Source organism: Mirounga angustirostris, unplaced genomic scaffold (genome assembly GCF_029215605.1).
Source record: "Mirounga angustirostris isolate CCGP_5_RB_7025 unplaced genomic scaffold, mMirAng1.0.hap1 SCAF_16, whole genome shotgun sequence".
Lineage (NCBI taxonomy): Eukaryota > Metazoa > Chordata > Mammalia > Carnivora > Phocidae > Mirounga > Mirounga angustirostris.
In genome coordinates, this window is record NW_026991724.1 from 19654750 (window position 1) to 19672971 (window position 18222).

The following is an 18222-nucleotide window of genomic DNA, read 5'->3' on the forward strand; positions in this document are numbered from 1 at the left end:
CGTAGGATAGAAAATCTTATATAACCAGCCACTTGTCACAACCCCAAAGCAGCTCTTTCTGCCCATGGGTCCTGTCGCCGTGCGCTTTAATCAAACTGCCTTTTTGCACCGAAGTCCTCTCAAGAATCTTTTCTCGGCCATGGGGCTCTGAACCCCACCACTTCAAACCACATCATCTGTAGTAACAGTACCTACTGTTTGCTCCTCCTCCTTCTGATGACAAAGTCTTGAGTTACTAAGCGGGCAGTCTGTGTAAGATCGTGGACTAAAGCCCCTTCCAATCTATCTTATTTAATTTTGACAGTTCAGTGATATAGTCTTTACCCAAAAGCTAATGGTTTGCCCCCACATTGTGGGGTAAGTATAGGCCTCCCTGATTCCCAAGAAAAGAATTGGAGGTGGAAACCGGTGAATTAGGAGCGAGTTTCCATGGGTCATAAAGCATACTCCTGTGTTTCTCTTAAGTTTGGGTTAAAGAAAAAAAAAGTCCAGCCTTTTTTCACTCCATTCTTAACTCAGACTGGTCTCCCCAGAATTCAAGTCAGGTAGAGTCTCCGAACAATGAACAGATAGCAGGAGGGCGCTGAATTTTGTGTGCCCACCCCGCCTCCTGGGGGTGGGGGACAGGTTTCAGTTCCGATGCTGGGCGGGGAGGGGGCAATGCCAACTCCTGGTTCTCACGTGGGGAGGTAGGTGCTGCCACCCTCCTCCTACAGATCTGGAAGCGGAGCCTCCAGGAGGCTCCCTTGTCCGAGGTCGCGCCTCTGCAGCAAGCGGGTCTGCGCTGGAAGCGGGTCCTTCCAGATCTGCATCTCTGGCCCCTCCCACTCCCCCACGCTCTGCCACAGAATTAAAATGTAAATCAAAACATAATTGGCTTTGTGTGCACAGTTTAGATAAGATTTACTTTTGAAGAATGACTTTGTGTTCTAACCCAGCAATACCAGCTCCACGTACTTAATAACGGCCGGCCGGGGAGCAGGGCCATAAATATTGCAAACCATGCGGCTTGAACGAAGCGCCCTATGAACCGTAATAAAACCCCCCGTGATTAATTCCCGAACACGCTCTGTTCATATTAGACCTGCAGTGGCTTCCCTGATGAGATCAATACAGCGTGGCGGAGTGATCCTAATAGAAGTGTTAAAATCTTTTAATCTTTGGGAAATGCCAACCTCTCGAATCCGTCACCAGGCTGCCTGCTTTATTTTCTTGGTGCAACCTTGAAGGCAGTTGTTTTCCCTGAAATGAAGATACATTAGAGTCTTTTCAAGGATTTATCAATAATAGGCCCGGGTCCCTCTTTGCAGGGCCTGCAGCTAAAAGGCACATTTGTATGCGGCGAGCCAGAACTGGCCGCGGTGACCTTTGCTGTCAGCCGCTGTTTTCCCGGCAGACAAATGCCTCCAGAGAGTGAGCGGTGAGGACTGAGCCTCACGGGAGGGAGACGGAGAAGCGAGCGGGGGGGGGGGGGGGGGGGGGGGAGAGCGAACACCACCAATAAATAGCCCAGGGAGGGTTTTGGGAAGCCAGGCGTGTCCCCTGTTTAGGACTCTGGTGGCAGAAATGGCTGTCATGGCCCTGAGCAGGCAGCTGTCACCTTCTGCGCACGTCTCCAGGGACCCAGCACAGTGCTGAGAGCCTCCGAGGAAAATGAAATGTCACTGCCCTGTAGGGAGTGTCTGGGCAAGAAGGAAGAAAGACAAGTATCCTTTAGGCTTGTGCCTGGGGGTAGGGGGGCCGGTGGGGGGGGAGGGGGGTGCTGGACCTTCAAGCCACAGAAGGCGGGGAGGCTGGGATGGGGCGTGAGGTCACCACCCTGGGGAGGTGGAGGTAAGTGGGCCACACCTGTTGGGGATCGAGATGAACCAGAGTATCAGTGAGGATCCTGAGAAGCCTATGAAGGGTACCCGCCCCGGTCCTGCGTGTGTTCTTTGTTCTCATGGAGGTGTGACATAGGCCGCACAGACAGCCCCAAACAACAGCAGCAGAGCTGCTGGGAAGGAGGAGGAGTCCTCACCATCTTTACTCTGCCTCCCCTGCTTAAAGAAACACACATGTCTGAAAGGCCTCATTTATTAAATAGGGGTACCGACTACCCCCTTATTGGGTCACAGCAGGGACTCTAGGGAAATGAAAGGTATAAGAGCTTCTGACAAATAATAGGTGCTAAATTAATGTCATTCCTGCTTCCTTGGCTTTGCCAGTCCCTCCTCTCATGGACTGGAGCCTTGAACTCATGTCTGAGTCTCCACCTTCCCCCAACTCCATGGGGCTAGACTCCTGTCGGCTGGGCTCTGTCCTTTGGTGGGGTAGAGTCAGGGTACCTTCCACATTCTGATCTGGCATTGAAGGTGGCCTTGCCTTGTTTGCCCAGCTCACTGGAGACTGTCAGGGAGACTTTCTACCTGCCCACTGATGCTTCCCTCCTGCCTCTGCCTCCTTCCCTTTACTTGCCTCACTACCCTTCGATGGGCCTGTGACTTGAGCCAGCAGATAATACATGATTCCTTAGCTTCAGCTTTGCCACCCCTGGTATATTTCAGGAGCCCCCCCCCCCCCCCCGAGCTGCCTGGTGTCCCATGAGCCTAAACAGAAAGTACTGACAGCATTGTGGGGGGAGGGTGTATCTCTTGGCTACTTTCCTTATTATCTTATGAACTTGGGCAAGTGACCTTGCCTTTTTGAGCCTCACTTGAATTCTAGGAATCCTATAAAAAGAACAACCAACACACAGACTGTTGGGAGAAAACAAAGCCATGGTTGAGTCATGGTTGTGCAATTGCTGAGCCCAAAGCCCAGTGCAGAGCAGGTTGGAGGGAGGGTTTGTCCCACAAAGTACATGCAGAGGCCCCTCATGCTGATATCCCTCATTTTCCCCACCTTGGAGATCAGGGTGCTCTTTGAGGGAGCTCACAGTGACAGAGTTGATAAGGTGACATTGGGGGACTGTGCTCATAGTCCACCGTTCTCCAGAGCAGTGCTGAAGGATGCAAGGTCCTGGCACCCTCTCATGCCCCATCCCCCTGAGTTCAGCTGGATCGTTCATTCCTTCACCACTGGTCCAGACTCAAGGGATGCCATAGCAGCCCTGGGCTGAGGAAATCTGCGTTCTTGGCTGAGCATAGAACTGAGGGGAGCTTTGAGTTTTCCAGGATGCTACTTCTCCAAGCCAGTCCTCCGCACCCTACAGAGCTTTTAACACCAGGCAGATGGTCTCTAAATAAACTCATAAGAGATAAAGGCAAGCAGGGGGGGTGAGAACAGTGGTGGGGTAAGGGGAAAATGTAGATTCTTGCTTCGTGATATAGCTCCTTTCTGTTTTATCTTGGGCCACCTGTTCTTCCTTTATTGAGGTACTTTCACTTTTATGGCACCATGAATTCAGAATGGAACTCTCAAAGGAGGCCAGAGCTGTGCTAACAGGGGAATTCCAGCATGTTCCCCGTTCCCTGACACATAAGCACTTGCCTGCCTTGGTGCCTGGGCTTTGCTGCTCACCAGGCAGGTCATGCCCTGCTCATCTATCCTACTCTACCTTTTCAAGGTCCTACAGACATGTCATACTTCTCTGGAATCTTCTGATGGTCCTGGAGTCAGGGGAGACTGCTCCTTTCTCTAAACACAACATCTCTTTCTTTTGTCTACCTAGTGGCACTAATTACATACTCTGGTAGATATGTTCGTGCTCGTCTTCCCCAATTATAACAGTAATAACAGCCAACTTTTATTGACTGATTTGTAGGTGCCAAGAAATTTCCTGGCATTATCACAGTTAATCTTCATAATGACCTGTTGGTGGAGGCACCATCATACTCACCACGTTACAGATGAGGAAACTGAGCCTCGAAGAGGTTAAGAATTTGTTGAAAGTCCTCCAGCCAAGGACTTGGCTCCAAGATTTATTCCAAACTCTTATGACCTTCAAGTCCATAGACCACTGCAATTTGTCTTCAGTTTGACTATAAAGTTAAAATCTTGTAGATAACTAATTTGGTCCTGGAAGCTCAGGCAGATCATACAGAATAGAGGGTAGGCTTTGGAATCAAAAAAGATTTAACTGGATCACTGCCGTGGCTTGAGGATTTTGGACAATCTCCTTGAACTCTTTGTTCCTCAATTTCTTCTTCTATAAAATATAGAGAACTGTATGTACCACAGGGTTGGATGTGGTGAGGCTCACCTGAACTCAGGCATGTAAGGACCATGGGTAACAGTATGAGCTAAAATTTATCAAAAACTTGCCCTGTGCCGCATGCTTTTCTGTATGATGTGTACGGATTAGCTCATTTAACCCCTCATTAAAAACCCAGTGACTGTGGCTAATTCTACTAACATCAGATGAAGTATACTTTAACATAAAAAAATGTTACTAGAATTAAAGAGGAATATATTATGATGAGAAAAGATCAATCCATCAGAAAGCCATAAGTATAAACATGTATTTACCTAACACTAGAACCTCAAAATACATGAAGCAAAGGCTGATAGAATTGAAGGGAGAAATAGACATTTCAAAAATAAAAGTTGTAGATGTCAATATCCCACTAAGAAAAAATAGGAAAGATTCAAATTACTAAAATCAGAAATGAAAGAGGGGATATTACTACTGACCTTACAGAAATTAAAAAAAAAAAAAAGTATAAGGGAATACTATGAACAACTATATGCCAACAAACCAGGAAATTGAAGATTTGATCTAACAAACATTTATAGGATTAGATCTAACAAACATTTATAGGAACTTCACCCAACAATATCCGAATACAGTCTTCTCAAGTATGCATGGGTATCCAGAATATACCATATTATAAATCATAAATGATCTTCAATAGTATAAAAAGGATTAATATTGTACAAAGAATTGTCTTTGGTTACAATGGAATGAAACTGGAAATTAATTAACAGAAAGCAGTTTGGGGAAGTCACAAACATGTGGAAATTAAACAGCAGACTATAAATAACCAGTAGCTCAAAGAAGAAATCACAAGGGGATTTAGAAAACACTTTGCAGTAAATGAAAACAAAGACACACCAGGCCAAAACTTATGGGAAACAGCTAAGTTTCCCATAAACAGTGCTTAGAGTGAAATTTATAGCTAAAATTACCCATAATTTAAAGGAAAGATCTCAAATTAGCAATTTAACCTTCCATCTTAAAACACTGAAAATAGAAGAGCAAACTAAACTCAAAGCAAACAGAAGGGCAAGACTTATAAGTAGTAGAGTGGAAATTAATTAAACAGGGAATAGAAAAACAGTTGAGAAAATCAGTGAAACCAAACATTGGTCCCTCAAAAAGATCAGCAAAATTGACAAACCTTTAACTAGGGTAACTAAGAAAAAAAATACTTAAAATACTAAAATAAAAAAATGAATGAAGGGATATTACTACTGACCTTACAGAAATATAAAAATAAAATATAAGGGACTTCTATGAACAACTACATACCAATAAATTAGATTACTTAGATTAAATGGAAAAATTTCTATAAAGACACAAACTACTGAAACTGACTCCAGAAGAAATAGAAAGGTCTGAATTGACCTTTAACAAATAAAGAGATTTAACTAGTAATCAAAAACTTTCCCACAAAGAAGAAGCTCAATATTAGATGCTAAATCCTTCACTGGTAAATTCTACCAAACATTTGTAGAATATTAATACCAATTATTCACAAAATTTTTTAAAAATTAGAAGAGGACATACTTTCCAACTCATTCTATGAGGCCAGTGTTACCTGGTTATTGAAACTAAGCAAAGATATTGCAGGAAAAGAAAATTATAGATCAATATCCTTTATGAAATATAGATGCAAAAATCTGTATCAAAATAGTATCGAATCAAATCCAACAATACCTAAAAAAGATTATATGCTATGACCAAGTTGGATTTCTCCCAGGAATGCAAGGTTGCTTTAACATCCAAAGTCAATTACATTATAAAGAACAGAAACCACATGATCATCTCAAAAGATGCAGAAAAAGCATTTGACAAAATTCAACACTCCTTCGTGATTTAAAAAAAAAAAAACCAACAAACTAGGAATAGAAAGAAACTTCTTCAACCTGATAAAGGGAATCTATAAAAACCTACAGCTAACATTACACCTGATGGTAAAAGACTGAATGCTTGTCTGTAAGAGCGGAAACAAGACAAGGATGTCTGCTGTTACCACTGTAACATTGTACTTAAGCAACAGCATCCATTTAAAGTAACATCAAAAAGAATAAGATAATTAGGAATAAATTAAAAGAAGTATAAGACTATACTCTGGAAACTAGAAAACATTGTAGGAAGAAATTACAGACCTAAATAAATGGAAAGACCCCCTGTATTCAAAGATCAAAAGACTTAACTATTTTTAAGATAGCAGTTCCACTCAAAGTAATCTACAGATTCAATGCAACTCATATCAAAATCCCAGCTGACTTTGCTGCAGGAAGTGGCAAATGGATTCTAAAATTCATATGGAAATTCAAGATACCCAGAATAGCCAAAAGAATCTTGAAAAAGAACCAAGTTAGAGAACTCACACTTCTGGAGTTCGAATCTTACTACAAAGCTACGGTAATCAAGACAGTATGGAGCTGACATAAGAGTGGACATTTTGATCGATGGAATAGAATTGAAAGTCTGGAATAAACTCTCACATTTTGGTGGCTTGGATTTTAAAAAGGATTCTAAGACCATTCAGTAGGGGAAAGAATAGTTTTTCTCAATAAGTGGTTTGGGGAAAACTGGACATCCATATACAAAAGAATGAAGGTGGACACCCCTAGTTCACATCATTTGAAGAAATTAACTCAGATTAAGTATATAGATGTAAGAACTAAAACTGTAAACTGTTTTGGGGGCGCCTGGGTAGCTCAGTTGGTTAAGCGACTGCCTTCGGCTCAGGTCATGATCCTGGAGTCCCGGGATCGAGTCCCGCATCAGGCTCCCTGCTCAGCGGGGAGTCTGCTTCTCCCTCTGACCCTCCTCCCTCTCATGCTCTCTGTCTCGCATTCTTTCTCAAATAAATAAATAAAATCTTAAAAAAAAATAAAAAAATAAAACTGTAAACTGTTTTGATGAAAACATAGGTACAAATCTTTATGACCTTGGATTAAGCAATGGCTTCTTAGATACAACTCACAAAATATAAGCACCAAAAGAAAAAAAGGGTGCCTGGGTGGCTCAGTCGGTAAAGCATCTGCCTTCGGCTCAGGTCATGATCCTGGAGTTCTGGGATCGAATCCTGCATTGGGCTCCCTGCTCAGTGGGGAGTCTGCTTCTCCCTCTGCCCCTCATCCTGCTCATGCTCTCTCTCTCAAATAAGTAAATAAAATCTTTAAAAAATATGCATGTAAACTGATGTTAAAACTAAAAAGGACTTGTATTTGGAATATATAGAACACATTACAACTCAATAATAAAAAGACAAACCAATTAAAATGGACGAAGTATCTAAATAGTTATTTCTCCAAAGAAGATACATAAAGGGCCAATAAGTATATGAAAAAAATACCAAATATCCATCAACTAATGAATGGATAAACAAAATGTGGCATATCTATTTAGTGATATATATTCAGTAATAAAAAGGAATGAAGTACTAATGCATGATACAACATGGATAAAAGAAGCCAGTCACAAAGGGCATGTATTACATGATTCCACTGATATGAAATGTCCAGAATAAGCAAATCTATAGAGAAAAAAGTAGGTTAATGGTTACTTAGGGCTGAGGGGAATGAGAGGGGGTTGGGTTCGTGATGGCTAGGGGGTGTGGGGTTTCTTTTTGGGGTAATGAAAATATTCTAAAATTGTGGCAATGGGTACACAAATCTGTGAATTTGCTAAAAGCCATTGAACTGTACATTTAAATGGCTGGGTTGTATGGCATGTGAATTATTTCTCAAAAAATCTGCTAAAAATCCCCCAAGTAGGTATTATTCATTTGCCTATTTTTACGGAGGAATAGGCTAAGGTGCAGAAAGATTGAGAAGCATATTCATGGTCATGTCAACGGGTAAGTAGTGGAGCCAGGATCTGTGCAGTATCAGGCAGTATTACCCCGAGAAGAAGCAGCTCTTGTCATTGCTATAAATTCATTGAACAAATATTTATTGAGCACCTACTCTCTAAATGTTTGCTCAGACTTCATCTATGAGATTTGGGTTCAACACAGCAAGGTTGGCACTCGGGTCTCCACTTATATCTATCTGCTTGCTAGATAATTTTGCAATTCAGCCTGGAGGTAGGAACCGTGGGTGTGGCAGGTGTTTAATAAGTGCCTGTTTGTTAAACTAAAGGGTAAACAGTGCACAGTATAGGGTGCTTCTGGGATGCACAGTAAGTCTTAAAGACCATGCGTTGATCATCAATCATCCTGGCCAGCCAAACTGGAGGCTTCACTGGCAGACTGGGCTGATGTGCAAGGTAGAGAACGTTGGCTCATGAGCCATGAGTAAGGAGGCCACATTCCTCAGCCCCACTCTTGTGATTCACAGTTGTTTTTCACTTCAGAAAGTCACACATGGACAGAAGTATCAGTATTAGTTGGTGCTCAGTGGTGAGAGGTATTGATGAAAGCGTTTCAGGGGCAGCTGAATTATTTATGAGCGTCCACCTTAGCCTAAGACCCAGCATTAATCAGATTGGCCACAAAATACTCCTTCACATGCCCTGTACCCTGTGACCCTTATTAAGAGAAAACAAACTCTGAAGTAGGACTTGTATTACCTAACATCTGTGATACTATTAAATTACTACTGTAAATGCAGATCCAAAGCCTTCAAGCTTCCTCTGATTCAGTAAGTGGTCTAGATTAATGGAGGCATGGTGGGATGGGGTTAGGAACACAGGCTCTGGAGTCAGAGGACTAGATCCAATTTTGTCTTGAGAATTTAAGAAGTGGTGTGGCCATTGGCAAGTCATGTAACCCTGAGCTTCAATCACCTTGCTGTCACGACGGGTAATAAGAATACTTCTGTCCATTATTTTGAGGGTTACTTGAAATCATGAGTGGTAAGTTCTCAAGATTGGTAGACCCCGTGTTTGAAAACTGAAAGCTGTTGCTGTGGGGATGATGATAGAGCCTTATGCAGGCCACGGTCACCAATGAGGGCCAGTGTCCATCATCAGTGATACTGGCTTCAGAGGGCTTCTCCAGCTGCTTCACATACATGTCTTCCCTTATGGGAAGTAGTAGTGTTCTCATTTGATAGTGAAGGCAAATGGAGCTCCAGGAAGTTCGCTTCCCTCTCCAGCTCTCACAGTGGAACAGTTGTGAGAACATGGTTGTTCTGACCTTTCCTGCACCCTTCCCACCTCTCCCATAAAGGAGTAAGGCATCATGAGAAGAGCCAGCTTGGTACTGGTGAAAAACTTAATTAGCCAGCCTTCTGTGTCCAGGAACCATTCTGCTTCCCGGGGGCCTCTCTTTGCTGGGTGAGACTTCTCATCTGAGGGTGAGCCAGGAGGCATCTTGGCCAAGTTGCTGGGTAATGGAATTCATAATTGCTTGTGGCTTACCGTGTGGGTGGATAATCCTTCATTAGTCAACGTCATCTGTTCTAGTGGGAGGAAGCTCATGAGCTCTGGCTGCCAGCCTCTCTGGATGCCAGCTCTGTGTATGGCCTGACAGTCTGGGGTTTTCTTCTGGTGTCCTGCCCAGCTCCTGCCAGCCCAGCTCCTGCCAGCCTGGGGGCTTGTGTGCTTTACTCCCGTCTCCGTGAAGCTCCTGCCGCACTTGCTGGTTCATGTCCTGACTTTTGAGAGAGACCAGTTTTTACTCCTGGCCCTGTAATTCAGACTTGGACAGCACGGCCATACCCTGGAAATATCAAATCATCATTACTCATTTTTGCAAAGGAATAAAATGTAACTTCCAGAAGTAACTTGTGCAAGGTCATGCCGTTAGTGAAAGGCAGGACTTGGGGACAGTCCATACTTCCAGCCACATGGCCTCGGGGAGGAGGGGTAACAGGGACTCATTTGATAAGCGTCCAGCCCTTTTCCCCTCCGGACTGGTTTTCAGCTCCTTCCGACAGTGGGGTGTGGGTTCAGATGCCCAGAAAGAAAGAGCAAGAGACTCTTTCCCATGTATACTCTGGGTCCTTGGACTTGAAGGCTGAAGCCTGGATTTCTGCAAGGCAAGGAGGAGAAGGGCTCTGTAGGCAGAGTAGACAGCTCAGTTTTCTCAGCTAGTCAGTGATCTGGTGCCCACTCTGCATGATAATCCTGGAGGTAGGACCTCAGGGATAAACAGGGCCCAGTCGCTGTTCCAGAAGATCTCTGAGCCCAGGGACACCCAGACTCAGCAAGTCCTGACTACTTTCCCCACAGTCCCTGCCTTTGGTATGGCCTCGGGCTATTGGCCCTAGGAACTTCAGCTCCTGGAATCTTTTCATCTCCTCAAAGGACCAAGGAAAATCTTGTGCTGAGGGGCAAGGGAGTGTCTTGACTCCACTTGGCAGGAATGCAGAGGAGAAGGTGCGGATGGGATCTGGAAGGCATTATGGAGAAGCTGGTGAATGCCTAGGGGGCTGTAGGTAGGATGTGATTCTGACTGATGGCTGCCTGTGGGCCTCTGATGTGATGAGCCACAGTTTCTAGACTACACTAGGGCACAAAAGTACTTAATAAGTATTAGTGAGATGAATGAATTGGATAAATAGAATGGCAAGGAAAGGAGAGAAGACTTTGAGAATGAATGAAAATCTTGAGCAGTGAGGACAAGGCTCACCATTACCTGGGCACTTAATTACTCTTCTTTCATTTAACTCTCCCATCAACCGGGCAGGTGGGTATTTTTATACAGGCTTTATAGCCAAAGAAAGTAAAGTCAGAGAAATTAAGAGACTTCTCCAAGGTCACACAGTCCCAAAATGAAAGAACCAGGATTCAGACCTTCCATCTAGCTCCAAACCCTATGTTCTTTATTGTTTTTTTTTTAATTTTTAAAAAAGATTTTATTTATGTTTGAGAGAGAGAGAGAGAAAATACGAGCGGGGTGAGGGGCAGAGGGAGAAGCAGACTCCTGGCTGAGCAGGGAGCCCCATGCAGGGCTGGATCCCAGGACTCCCATGATCATGACCTGAGCCGAAGGCAGACACTTCACCAACTGAGCCACCCAGGCGCCCAAGCGTGTGTTCTTTAGAAAGACAAGTTTTCTTTCCTCTTTACCATGACTCAGGGGAAAAGTCAGTTTTCAGTAGTTGTGGTTGTTTGCTGAAAGGAGCAATTCCTCCAACTAATTGCAAATTAGTGGTAATCTTCAATTGAAAAGAGGGATCCTGCATGCCATCCATTTGTGCTTACCCAACAAGCCCTGGGCCTGTGACAGCTCTGTCGCCAGGCAACCTTGCATCAAAGCCTTCCCTGGATCCCGGTGGTGATGCTCTGGACTCTGGGGGTGGGGCCGCTTACCCTCTGGGTTAACCTCTTTCTTTGCTTGACTGTACCCAGCCCAGGCCCAGAATTTCAATGTATGACAAGACTCTACCCTTCCTACTGGTCACTTGGATCCCCGGTATGTTTAGGAGTTTAGACTTAATAATACTAATTAAAAGAAGGAAAGAAGAAGAAAGTCTTGACAAAGAAATGTAGCCACATAAACTGCAGGTTGAAGAAAAATGGTCTTTTCTCCCCTAACACAGGGGGAAATCATTTTCCTTCTCAATTCTGCTGCCGCAGTTGGTATGACAGGCTCTCCCGCTCCAGACCAGGTGGGGGCAGCAGGTCCTGCCTTCGTCAGAACTGGAGGCCTGGGGCCTGGAAGACGTGTGATGGGAGAATGCCCGCTTGCCCCAACTGCAGCCCAGAGACCTATCCCTAGCAGGGCACCCCAGACCCAGGAGAAGGAAGAACTTGGCAGAGCCCTGCTGCATTTCTTGTGCGTGCGTTCTCAATCCATCCCAAACATTTACCCATTACTGACTGAGGACCGGGCTCTGAGGATGAGACAGTGAAGGAGCCCAACACCTGCTGTGAAGTAGCTGTTGACTCATGAGGGAGACCAGGGGCCAGCGCGGTGCGGTGAACACGGTGAACGTAGGGCTTGGAGCAGGGTCAGCTCCACGGAGGACGTTTGCAGACACTGGGACATGAGCTGCGTCTTGAAGGAATTAGCAACGTGCTGGGAAGGTAAAGTAGGGAGAAAGGTCCTCAGCAGAGGGAATAGCAGCTTTAGAAGTGTGTGGAGGTGAGGCGGAACTGCGTGCATGTTGGTAACTCCTGGGGCCAAGTAGGTCTAGGACACAGGTGGCTGGGGGTGAGTTTGTGGGGTGGGTAGGATTGAATAATACATATTCAATCATTTTTAAAAATTACAATGAAAGTAAATTGAGCACTCAAGATCCTGGGCTTGGCAGGGAATGGGAGACAGGCCTCTGGGAAGTCTTTGGATTGCCCAAATAAGGGTGGAGGACGCGCACTGGGACTATCACCTTATGCCAGTGGGGCCAAAAGCCCACCCGAGAGAATAGAGCCAAGACCGTGAACTTTTTGGCTCCTGGGCTGCAGGGGAGATGGGTGGCCCTTGCCTCGGCTTCCGCGGATGTGGGGCATCCGCTAACAGATGGAGACATTGGCAGGGAATCCGTGTGCTCGGCCTCTTTTGTGGGGGCTAAGAAAGCATTTGCACTGGTTGGAGTCTCCCTTCAACTCCTGCCAAGGTGATGTGAATGGAGCCCGGACCACGGGGTGAAAGATGGGGTCCTGACAACGTAGCGTGAACAGCTAAGGGCCCCCAAGGCTCAGATCAGGCCCCTGCGAGGGACAGACAGCTGTGCTGAGTAAGCTGTGACTCCTTCACTCAGGCCATCCCTCCTGTGGCACAACCAGAGTGCCCCAGCACCCCCAGCCCTGCTGCCTAGAGCATCATCCTGTAGTCTCCTGCCATCCCCTCTCCTGCTCCGTTCCACCCTGCTCTGATCTGCATCTTGTAAAAAAAAGTACTAATTGAGGATAAACTCCACACACACTGAAATGCAATTCAGTTATTTTTGACTCCTGTATCACCATGATAGCCAAAACCCCAGTCAGATATACGACATTTCCATCCACCCCCCAGAAAGTTCCCTCCATCCCTTTCCATTCAGTCCATGCTCCCCATAGGCCACCACGTTCTGACAGTGTTGACTGTGTTTGTGAACCTCTTATAATTGAATTGCATGGTACGTCCTCTTTAGGGCCCAACGCTTTGGTTTTGTTACTGTCTCCTGTGCTTTGCTCCCCCTTTGCCCTGAAGGAAACGGGGGAGCTTCCCAGGATTCTCTTCGAATTCCCAGAGGTTTGCTTGGGACTCATTGCGCCCAAGTGGGAGGGAGCCTGTCCCTTCTCTGAGGTTCCCCCTTACATCAGCCTCCTGCCTGAGCCAGGTCAGAGGGGATGGCAGGTCAGGGGGCTACTGGAAGCAATAGCTCAGAGAGTTTGCAGGGCCCAAGGCAGAATGGCTCAGACTCTGGACTCCCTCATCAATGTCACCTCCCTGTGTCCCACCCCCACCACCCCTATAAAGGGAATCGCACCATTGTGCTTCCTTCCAGGAGCTATAGTGAAATGATGCTTGCAAAGTCCCTAGCAGGGTGGCTGGCACCGAGGAAGTGCTCGGCCTTCATTTTAGTACAACAAGCAGAGAGAACATGGGGATGAGCCCTGAAGTGAGAGATCTTACCTGCAGAGGAGAGCATGTGAGCTGCCCCCTCCCCTTCTGCAAGGGCGATGATCATTCTAGCTAACATCTGCTGGGGACTTAATGTGTGTCAGGCACATTTTTAAGTATTCTGTGTAAATACTTTAAATCCTGGCTGGGGCTCTATCTGGGGAGATCCGCCTCACAAATCTGACTTTCTACCAGTGGCCCAAACGGGGGGACATTTCCTTTAAAGCGCTCCCAAATCTAGGTGACTTGGACTAGGGTATGGGTTACCCAGGACATGGAGCTTCTGATCAAAGAAAGCATACATTCTCTACTCCCAAATACTGTTAACAAACCAGAGGTCTGGAGTTGATTCTTTTAAGTAACAAGGCAGAAAAAAAAAAAATCGGCTGAGATTTGTAGTCAAGCAATCAGCTGGAACAAATCTTTCTTCACAAATGGGCTTTATACTTATGGAAAAGAAAAGTGTACACGTCGAATAGTCACATTTAGGATTAATAAGAGACAAAGAGTTCCTTGAGTGTGGCATTCAGGGTACTTGTCTTGCATTTGCATTTTTAAAAATAGGATCAGGTTTTGCTAAAAGCAGACAACAATGGCAGCCCATGAAGTGTTAGATGAGACAATCATTTTCCTGAACATTCCTGTTCGCGATGTAGGATGACATCTGAATGCGCTGCTGGAGGGAGAAAGAGGCAGGTGGCAGGTATGTGTGTTTCCCGTCTCTCTTCCCATTTCAGGAGCCTCCTGGGGGACGTTGGCAGGTGCCAGCCCTTCCCTGCTCCCTGAATGGGGATGTCGTTACCTGGGCTGGGTAACTGTTTTTTCCTAAGGCTTTGGGAGTCTTTTTCCTCACTGGTTCCCTTCCCCCCAAATTCATTAGTCTTAAATAAAAGGTCTTTATCGCTTATCTGTCTTTCTTTGGAACTCACCCTTAGAATCTCAATTACTTTCTAGTTCAGGGGGACTAATAGTAGTGAACTCAGCAGAATGATGTAAGGAGTGAATGATGTGACTAAGACACATCCCTAGCAAAGGGCCTGGCATGGCAGCAACCCTCAGCTCATGGCAGTCTGCTCCCCTTTAACAATTCTGTCTGTGTGAAGCAAGAGAGAAGTGTCCTTCATTTTTCTCCCTTGCTTAAACCCCAACACCAATCTCCTAGGGGCTTGGAAGAGGTACTAGTCACTTCCTACCTCTTCCCACTATCCTATTTTTCTTCCAGTCCTCTGGCCTCCTAAGGAGTAAACTTGTTACAGTCATCATAATAAAACCCCTAAGGAATAAATTTCCAACAGCAATGATACTGCTAGTTATTAATCAATGATAAATCAAATGTGTTGTAGCCGCCATTTATTTAATGTCTACCAGGAGCCAGGTGCTGTGTTATCACTAGATTTCTGGAATATAGAAGATAATTAGTAAGTACTTATCAAATGAATGAATGAAGGGGTCCCTTTCACAACTACTGTGCAAGGCAGCCCACCCTGACCCATCCATTTCATAGATGAGGAAGCAAAGGTTCATAAGGGTTCACTGACTTCCAAGTGAGGAGTATCACAGAGTTAGCATTCAAAACCTGGCACGTATGTCTGGATCCTTTCAGGGAGTCAGGCCACAAAACCCCCCAGCCACTGTCCGCTGGAAAAGGTCTGCTCTTGAAAGGATTTGCCTTGACTTGTAATTGATCTGCAGATCCCAGCCTGTGGGACTGATCTGAATTTACGATGCATACTCAGGTCTTTTGTGACTCGTGCCCCTGGAATTTCATTAGGCTGGCCTGTAATTGTTGTGGTAAATGTTTACACATCTATAAGTTATTATTAGGCAAGTGGGGCAAGGTCAACCTTTATCTTTTAAGGCGCTTGGAATGGGCTCAGGAGATTTCCCAGCAGACAGAGGGGCTGGGATCTGATTAATTTTGGTCTGTGTTGGTGTCGTATTGACACTATTTCTTGCTGTTAATTTTGAAGCCCAAATGGGTCATCTTTCCTGAGCCTGAAAAATTATCACCCTTTTACCGGTTGTTTTGCAAGTGATTCAACTTTAAGTCACTAATGACTATTGATAGCTGATCTCTTTACCCAGGAAACAGAGACCAAGATGCCTTTGGGGTTTCAGGCTGAACCTTATTTTACTATGTTTTCTGCTATCTGTTTAGGCAAATGCCTTTATTTACAACTCATTTACATTTTTGGCATCATATACTAAATGTAAAAAAAATTGTAATGGTAACATTAAAGAAAGTGGGAAGTAATGAATTAACAATGACTAAATACCCACTATGCCTTAGGCACTTTTATATGTGGGTACACATGAGGGGTTATTTTCTAGTTGTTGAGAGATTCCCAGTGCAAGGTACTCTGTTGAGGTGCCTTGGCTGGAATCACATGAAAGAAGGTGCACGTGGCTATAAACCTGGTTCTTTCCTCTATGCATTTAGGCTTAATACCAAGAGTCCTTTAATCAGGTTCTAGAACAAAGTGGAAAGATGAAAAAAATAGTTGCATTTCTCTTGAGTTTGGGTTGTACAATACCCTTGGTAACTAACAAAATTGCCAGAAGTAGAACAACCTCACCCTTAAATATAGTCTTCCTTAACTCTTGGGACATAGGAGAGAGCTGTGTGATCTTTATGACCTCTGGAAATAATCAAGATTTCCTTCCTGATATTAACCTCCCCGCATTTCCACTTTCTCCAAGCCCTGTTTTATTTTCACTTCTAATCTGAAACTCCCTGTAGGTCAGGTACTGTGTCCTTTTCATGTCTGAAGCCCCGGCAGATGACATGACAGCTGGTATAGAGTAGGTGCTGAACTAAATCTACCGAAGGCGTACATAAATGAAAGAATCCCTCTCCCCACCCTAAGGAAGATGATAAATACAGCCATTGCCAGGATGCAGTAAATAATTATAAGCTTTTCTCTCCCAAAACACTAAAGCAAGCTCTTTCTTCTGCTCTGCCTGCCTCCTGGGCCTCTGCCTTAGTAGTGAGAGAATTGCAAGATTGGGCTCATCATTCTCACCTCTTCTGGCCCACCCGTTTTTGTCCAAGGTCTCCCTTAAAGTACAAATGCCTTTCATAATTCAAAATGTAAGGATTCTATTAGCAAATGAATACTACTCAGGTTCAACTCCAGTGACTGATTATCCACTATGTGCCAGGAATTGTGACATTTAGTCACCCAGCAAAGAAATTTTACTCAATCCAGCTCCTTTGTCAAGCAATGAATGAATGACCTGGAATCAGCCCTGAAGATCACATGGTCTGATGGGGATGGATCTTCTAGGAATGGTGAAGGTCAAGGAGATGTTCCAAGAGTATAGAACGTGTAAATACCCTCTTATATAACTTCTAGAATGAGCTAGGATCCTCACCTTCGAGGAAGATCCTCACTGTGTTTATAAGAACTAACAACACCAAATTGTTTATAAAGGTTTTTCTTGATCCCTCTTTTGTTTGTGGTATATGGGAGTAGCCCACTTGAACAAGGAAAGGTCCTATTTAGGACCCATCTAGAATACCTTGCTTTGACTGCAAACCAAGGTCACCAGTATCTTGACTTCAAATGTCCAAGCAGTCTGCCCGCTTCAGCAATACCTAGAGGTGTTTATTATTTAGAATCTTCTAAAAGAAACACAAGTAATCAGTTGAGTAGATTCAATTCACTTTATGAAATTTACTCTAAATGAACTTAAACATATCTATAGTTCTGTCTGATCAGTTCACTACAAACAGCCTGAATGTGGGTCTGGATTCATGAGCAATCCCTTTTCTTTGGACCCTAGGGTCACCCTTACAAGGAGTAACAGTGAACAGGTCCAGGTCTCGAGCTGATCCACAGCCATATCCCATCACATGGTTTTTCATTGTTTGTTGGTTCCTGACTGTATCCTACAACTAATGGCAAGAAATGGGGTGGAAAGGTTAAAACAAAAGGCTAAAATGGGATTTACATTTTATCCATGAACTTCAGGTATCCAAACTGTCCTTAGTATCAGCAATGCTCAAAAACTCAAGTGTACCATCATCTGTGGGGCAAACCACTGCTAATCTCTTGGCCTCAGTATCTCCAGCAATTCCCCAGAGTGCTCCATTCCTCAGTTCCCTCCCCGGGCCTTAGAGCCCTCATCTCTAAAATGTAGAAGGTCCCTGAACATCCTCTGAGTTCTTAAATGCCATAGCATTTTCGAAGATTCAGTCAACCCTACCTCAGATTGCTGAGCTCCTTGAGAGACATCTAGAGTATCCCTATTATGTAGCTTGTATTGTATTGTGTTGTGTTGTGTTGTGTTGTGTTGTATTGTATTGCATTGCATTGCATTGCATTGTATTGTATTGTATTTTTTTTAAGTAGGCTCCAAGCTCAATGTGGAGCTCAAACTCATGACCCCAAGGTCAAGAGTCACATGCTCTACTCACTGAGCCAGCCAGGTGCTCCCCCTGCCCCCACACACCCACATATAAGTTTTAAAACAGTTGCAAATTCTTTGACATTTCTCCCATCCAGAAATGGGGTCTATGTACTTGACCCTTGAATCTAGATGAGTTTATGACTCCTTCAACCAATAG